Below are 8,050 nucleotides of genomic sequence, written 5' to 3'. Positions count from 1 at the left end.
TGTAGACTTATTTATTCTAAAATAATTATTTCATACGTTAATAATGATCATGTTAGATTAACTCTCTATGGCTTGGTTTTGGAGTGTTTTAAGCTAAAATATTCATATTATGAGACTGGCAGGATAAAGCAGTGAACAACCCCTGCACAGCTTTGAAATCTTCATATCTCGGGCTACACAAAGTAAAAGTCCAGGCAAAACAACATCTTAAAGTCGGTCCGGTCTCAACAGTTTGTCAATGTGGTAAAAGGTATATATTTATAATTAAAAAAAACCTCTGCGATGATGAATTAAAAAGCGCAAATAAATTGGATGAAATTTATACAGAATAGAATTTAAATTTTTAATTTAATTAGAATTTAAATTTGAGTTCTGTGGTATATAAGTTTATGAAACTATTGTGTACTTTATCATTCTTCCTTATTTCATCGTGAATTTCATAATAAACGTGCTATTAAGTTAATTTAGCTGTACATTATAGTACGTGTGCTATTAAGTTAAATTAGCTGTATATTATAGCACGTGTGCTATAAAGTTTTGATTGGTTCCCAGATAGCCATTTGAGACAAGTGCATAAACGTTTCATAAAATTACCTATAACACTATTATTTTGGCACGACATGCCATAAAAATTTCTGTCCCAAAACTTTATAACACTGCGAACCAAAATAACAGTGTTGTATATAGTTATTTTGAAATTACTAATACAGTAGCCTAGGAACCCAGCTTAGTCTGAAAACTGTACTTTAAAGAAAGAAGATAATTCACTCAATTTAGAATTTTCGACCCAAGCTGCAAATAACAAATCCGTAGTTCTACCGAGTTTCCTAATTAAAACTTGAGGCAAATCGGGGTTGATGAGTTATGATCGGGCATACAAAATACTTTACATATATAGATGGATGAACATTGTATTTATAATTTTAAATGTGTAAACTGTGTAGTGTATATGCTTCAGACCAAATGGTACTGATCAGTAATCCTAACAAAATATTTCTATTTATATATAAATTCTAAACCCAGATCAGTTTCCCTGTATAAAGCTAAATAAACAAACAACGCAATCCTTTCTCTATCTTCACAAGTCATACGTTCACTTACTTTATATTAAACAGGAGGTTATTAACCTCTGCTTTAGAGGTAACTCTAACAAGGTATATAAAATCTGTATGTTTGTACGTACAGAACTATCTGTATGTTTGTACGTACAGAACTATCTGTATGTTTGTACGTACAGAACTATCTGTCTGTCTTGGGGCTCATCTATTATCTGTATTTTTGTCATGTACAACACTATCTATATGTCTTTGGGTTCATCTATCTATCTGTATGTTTGTATGTATATACATATCTATCTGTATGTCTTAGTGTCAATCCATCTGTGAGTTCATTTATCTGTTTACATGTATGTACATTTATCTGTATGTCTGTATGTACATCCATCTGCATATCTGGGAGTTCATCTATCTATCTGTATGTTTGTATGTAAATATCTATCCTATGTCCTATCTATGTCCTGGGGTTCATCCATCTGTCTGTCTTTGAGGTCATCTATCTGTATGTTAGTGTGTACATCTATTTTTATGTTTTTCTGTTTATCTATCTGTGTGTCCATCTTTCTGTTATAGGTATGTTTTTTTCAGTTTTTATGTCTGTAATTACATCTATCTGTATGTCTCTATATACAACTATCTGTATGTCTTTATATACAACTATCTGTATGTCTCTATATACATCTTTCTGTATGTCACATCTATCTGTATGTCTCTATATACATCTATCTGTATGTCTCTATATACATCTATCTTTATGTCTCTATATACATCTATCAGTATGTCTCTATATACATCTATCGTCTCTATATACATCTATCTTTATGTCCATATACATCTATCTGTATGTCTCTATATACATCTATCTTTATGTCTCTATATACATCTATCAGTATGTCTCTATATACATCTATCTGTATGTCTCTATATACATCTATCTTTATGTCCATATACATCTATCTGTATGTCTCTATATACATTTATCTTTATGTCTATATACATCTATCTGTATGTCTCTATATACAACTATCTGTATTTCTTCATCCCTCCCTCATCATCTAGGATTTCAGAGTTCCTGATTCTCTTCATCCCTCCCTCATCATCTAGGATTTCGGGGTTCCTGCTTCTCTTCTTTTAGAGGTACCGTTGTAAATCGGACATGCTACTCTTGGAATAGAACTTGCGTATACAGTCGCTTTAAACAAGAAAGAATAAAAGGGGGGGGGGCAATCAATGCTTTAAAATTCGAGGGAAAAGACAGAATTTCTCTGTAAAGTTTCGTTCTTTGTGAAGATTTTGCTTAGCACATAAACTCCAAGACACAGTTTGACTTCAACCTGAAAAATATAAACCTCATTACTTGTTGAAAATAATTGCATGGTCGGAAGGGTTGAATAAAGGAGAATAATTGACTGGGAAAATCAAACTCTGTGAAATTCAGTGGTTTTACAATTTACTCCCTTATTGTACGGTATCTAGGATACGGAGAAAAAATAGAATTTTTTTCTGATTGCCTATTGTTGAATTGATACCAATTGAATTGTTAACGTTCTTTTTTGATTGGAATTTTAGAGTTTTTGTTGGAAATTAAAGTGTGGCCCTATTTACACCGAGGATATATATGTACATTTTACGTTCAAAAGATATGGGAAAAAATTTAAAATTATCTAAGGTTGGAAGTTTTTTATTGTGAATATCGAGATGATGCTTGAACCTGAGATTAACAACACAAAGTGATGACTTCTTCTTTCCTAATTGGGTTTTCTGATAAAAGCTCCTGGGTTTTCTGGGCTTGATGTTTTTTTCTTTAGATTTCATTGCGTCTTGGCTTTCTAGTTTGATCATTACAGCTAGCTTTCTTGGTTAGTTGGTTTTCTGAAAGAGCTTTACTGTATTTATCACTTTTAAAGGGAGTGACTGGCTATGTAAGGTAGTTGAACAGAGTATGCTTTATTTTGGAAAACTTCTTTTGGACTCATTTGAGACTTATTAAACTTTTTAAAGATTTGTAAATTTTTTTAAATTATTACATAACGACGACATAAAATGTAAAAAAAGTCTACAATAAACTACAGACGTCATGTATAGGAACATGTTGAGAAAATAAAAATTAATCTTATCATAGAAAATAAGTAATCTTGTTCAATTATTAATTTCTATTTTCTCATTATTTTCGTTTCTCATCATTCACAAAGATTTTCGCAGATTTTCTAGAACTCTTATTGAAAAGACGACATTTGAAGAATTTGAAGAAATTTGCGAATAAATTCAAAGAAAATAAGAAATTCAATATAATAATGAAAACGAAATAATTGATTTTAGCATTGATTTATTGACAAATTTCTTTTGAGAAATATGTTCCTAAACATTTAATTAGATTACTGTATAAGTTTTACTTTATTTTTCGTTGTCGTTATTTAATAATTAAAACAAACTACTTCTGAAAACGTATCCACCCCTAGAGTAGGAGTTTTTAACGTCGAATTTGCGCTCAACCTCAGGATTTACAGATCTTTATAAAGATTTATATGTCCTAAATGAATCCGAAAGAATATTTCCACAACACTGCATACTCAGTTCAATTACCTTTCATAGCCGGTCACTCCCTTCAACGAGATTTCAGTGTTAACTTTTATATAAACTTGATTTGTAAAGTAGTTTTTGTCTATACATCTTTACAAAAATGTAGTCATATATAAAATCGGAGGATCATTTGATAATAAATTCTATTTAGAATAAGATTCACTTTACATCCCCTTTTTATTTTCCGCGAACTCTCTCTTTATGATTAGATCCTCATATCTATTGAATTAAAGTGGAAAGTAAATAATGATGAAAATTATTGATTTTATAATAGTTTGCTGAACTGCGGGTATTAAAATTATAAAATAAACCAAACAGATATTTTTTAAGTTACTGTTCAATTGAAACACAGTGTGTCCCTGTAAACATAACTATACATCAGATGAGAGAAACACGGGTTTTCTCAGTATCCGGTTTTTACAGTTCAATTGAAACACAGTGTGTCCCTGTTAACATAACTATATATCAGATGAGAGAAACACGGTTTTCCTCAGTATTCAGTTTTAACAGTTTTATTATGACACCGTGCAATGAGAAGATATAAAGTGCAAAAAATCTCACTTTTTTATAACTAACCCTCTAAATGTCTGTATAGATCGGTCTCTGCGGTTCTAGGTTGGACGATTTGGACTAATTATGTGAGAGCACTGCTCTGTTTAGTTAATGGTTCAGATTCCATGATATTTCATGGGAACCTGACTCCAGGTTTCATGCTTACTCTCTCATATACTGATTTATAGCACCTGGTTTAAAACTCAGGGGGTATGTACTGTACTCTCAGCTTGAGAAAGTAAAGGATTAAACAAAGGGAAAAGCAAATTGTTTAAAAAGATTGTTGTTTTAATTCTAAGTCACCCTACATTTAAAAAAAGATGGTCAGGCCTGGTTAACGGTACTTTTTAAACTTTAAATGATCAATAATGTGGAAGTAATCGTTTTTTTCTAGCTTGAAATGTATTTAATTCTGACAATTTCTTCCTGTTTCTCTGTTGTAGAAATTCTTATGTCACACTTTTACAGAGGAACCATAGTTTAGAATAATTAAGTTAAAATCATGAATAAATTTAGATAGTTATGCAAATTATATCTGTAAAAAAAAAAAACTGTGTATCATGTGGATAAACTTAGTCTTTACTATCTTCTTCACCCTGTAGTTCATAAACATGATTCTAATAACTTATGTTACCCTCTGTTCCAACCCTTACGCTGAGTATCCTCCCTTTTCTTTATACTCCCTCACCTCCTCCTTACCTTTTACCTGATTTATTATCATTCTTATGTTTAAAATGTACAATGTACATTGTTTTTATCTGCAATTCTCATTCGTTTATAGTGGGCCAACCAATTAAAACAACCTACTCTGGTTAGGCGGGTCCAAACTACATAGTAAATTGTGATTTTTTATTTGTATTATCTCGTGCTTTGTAGTTGAATAAAAATATGAATATGAAAATCATTTATTCTGTCTTTTAGAGGTACCGTTGTAAATCGGACATGCTACTCTTGGAATAGAACTTGCGTATACAGTCGCTTTAAACAAGAAAGAATAAAATTTAGGGAAACGAACAGAAAGGAGTTTTGGTTAGATAATGGATTGAAAGAAGGTACAGGAATTAAAATTAGTTGCAAATAAGATTTATTGCTATCTATCTATAAACACATAAGGAGGAGAGTGATGAGTGTTAAATATGAACCTAAATATCTCCTCTAGTTTCGATCCGTCCTATTAGTAACCTGATGCTGGAGAAGGATGACCGAGAATACCTAACTCTCATCATTCCTACTCCAGGAGAATATATAACTGTTAATATCCCTACTCCAGGAGTATATATAACTCTCAATATTCCTACTCCAGGAGTATATATAACTCTCAATATCCCTACTCCTGGAGTATATATACCTCTCAATATCCCTACTCCCGGAGTATATATACCTCTCAATATCCCTACTTCAGGAGTATATACCTCTCAATATCCCTACTTCAGGAGTATATAACTCTCAATATCCCTACTCCCGGAGTATATATAACTCTCAATATCCCTACTCCTGGATTTTATATACCTCTCAATATTCCTACTTCAGGAGTATATAACTCTCAATATCCCTCTCCAGGAGTTTATAAACCTTTCAATATCTATACTCAGGAGTATATAAACCTTTCAATATCTCTGCTCAGGAGTATATTTACCTCTCCATATCTCTACTCCAGGAGTATATATAACTTTCAATACACCTACTTCAGGAGTACATACAACTTTCGATATATAATCAAGTACTTCCTTTAACATTCATTAAAATATCATGAAATAAAGCACCACTTGTTACAAATACTCTATTTAGTTTTTGACATTTTTGATCTAAATATGTAGAACGTAGCTATATCTGTTTATATGCAAAAACTAAAAAGGTGTATTATCATGAATAAAGGAATGTACAGGATTGAATAGAGGTGTTATAATTATGGATAATTGGGGGGGAGGGGGGTAGCAGGGGGGTGTCATGCATGGTTAAAACCGGATGTTAAGTCACAGAGAGCAGTGTTTGTAGGGTAATTAATATTGGTTTATTCTCTCACCTGTCCTCAACCCATTCATCCGTGTACTGGTTTATCCTTATCCTTATCCTGGTTCTGGTGTATCCCTATCCTAGTCCTGGTGTATCCCTATCCTTGTCCTGGTGTATCCCTATCCTAGTCCTGGTGTATCCTTATCCTAGTCCTAGTGCATCCCTATCCTAGTCCAGTGTATACATATCCTAGTCCTAGTGTATAACTATCCTAGTCCTGGTGTATTTTAATCCTATAGTCCTGGGGAATTCCTATCCTAGTCCTAGTGTATACCTATCTTAGTCCTGGTGTATACCTATCCTAGTACTAGTGTATCTCCATCCTAGTCCTAGTGTATCCCTGTCCTAGTCCTGGTGTATTTTTATCCTATATTCCTGAGGTATTCCTATCCTAGTCCTGTTTCATCCCTCTATAGAAAGAACCAAAAAAGGAAAATAAATATAAAGAATTATATAAAAAGCATAAATTTTAAACTTAAAATGTTGTTTCATGACCTTATTTACGGCGGGTTTAGGGGGAATTGTTGTCAGGGATCAAGGTACGGGGGGTTGGGGAATTTTTGTCTAATCAAAACTTTTTTGTGTGAGAAACTCTTTTGTATTGAGGGGTTTGTGAGAAAATAAATATTTCATGAGATTTATTAGATTTTTATTTCTCCGTCAATTAAACTTGAAAGGTTTCATGCAGAGAACAGAAGTCAACTAAGGTGAGGGCAATAGAGATTAATATTTTCAGATTTATTTGCGATCTATTATACTCAAAACATTGTCTAGGAGAATAATAGGTGTTGAGTAATTTTCATCATTTTTGTGTAACCCTGTCGATCTGCAGGTATTTTGGTTCCTCTTCCTTTAACTGACTTTCCCAGCCTTCTCTCCCCTTCTGGTCATTTCCTTTCATATCCTGGGTATTTCAGGGTTCCTGCTTCTCTTCATCCCTCCCTTATCATCTAGATATTTCAGGGTTCCTGGTTCTCTTCCTACCTCCCTCATTATCTAGGTATTTCAGGGTTCCTGCTTCTCTTCCCCCCTCCCTCATCATCTAGGTATTTCAGGGTTCCTGGTTCTCTTCATCCCTCCCTCATCATCTAGGATTTCAGAGTTCCTGATTCTCTTCATCCCTCCCTCATCATCTAGGATTTCGGGGTTCCTGCTTCTCTTCATCCCTCCCTCATCATTTAGGTATTTCAGGGTTCCTGCTTCTCTTCATCCCTCCCTCATCATCTAGGATTTCAGAGTTCCTGGTTCTCTTCATTCCTCCGTTTGCGGAACAAAAGTTTAAATTATCCCAAAACATATTATCATTGTAAGACATATACTCTGAAGAAATATCAATAAATTCTAATTATTTTCTTTTCCTCTATTATTTACTCTGACTTATGGCTTTAAGTTTAAGGATTTGTGTGTTTGTGTATGTTTTTGTTGTGTGTGTGTGTATAAGGAACAGAGTTTAATTAATAGTGTGCTAGTTCTCCCCCTGAGATACCCTAAGGATTGGGTTAAACTATGAAGTACCCTGAGAACTGGAAGATCGGAGTAAATTCTGACCAAATTCTGACAACATCTGGTCATAGTTCTCAAGGAACAGTACTCAAACTGTAATATGTGGTCTATATATCCCCCCCCCCCCTTCACTTCTGTAGTGTATAACCCCCTCTCCTTCACAATTGGTAATAGCAACCCCCCCCACATCCCGCCTGCCCCCCTCTCAGTTCTAGACAAAGTGTTGAATGTTGATTGTTCATTTCGTGAAATAAGTTCAACTCTTTTCATTAGTGATCTTTATGCTATTTTACATCTATATCTATATATCTATAATCTATATCTATTTATCTATAATCAATATTTAT

The sequence above is a fragment of the Eurytemora carolleeae genome, unplaced genomic scaffold (assembly GCF_000591075.1).
Source record: "Eurytemora carolleeae unplaced genomic scaffold, Eaff_2.0 scaffold1900, whole genome shotgun sequence".
NCBI lineage: Eukaryota > Metazoa > Arthropoda > Copepoda > Calanoida > Temoridae > Eurytemora > Eurytemora carolleeae.
This window is presented reverse-complemented; position numbering follows the sequence as displayed.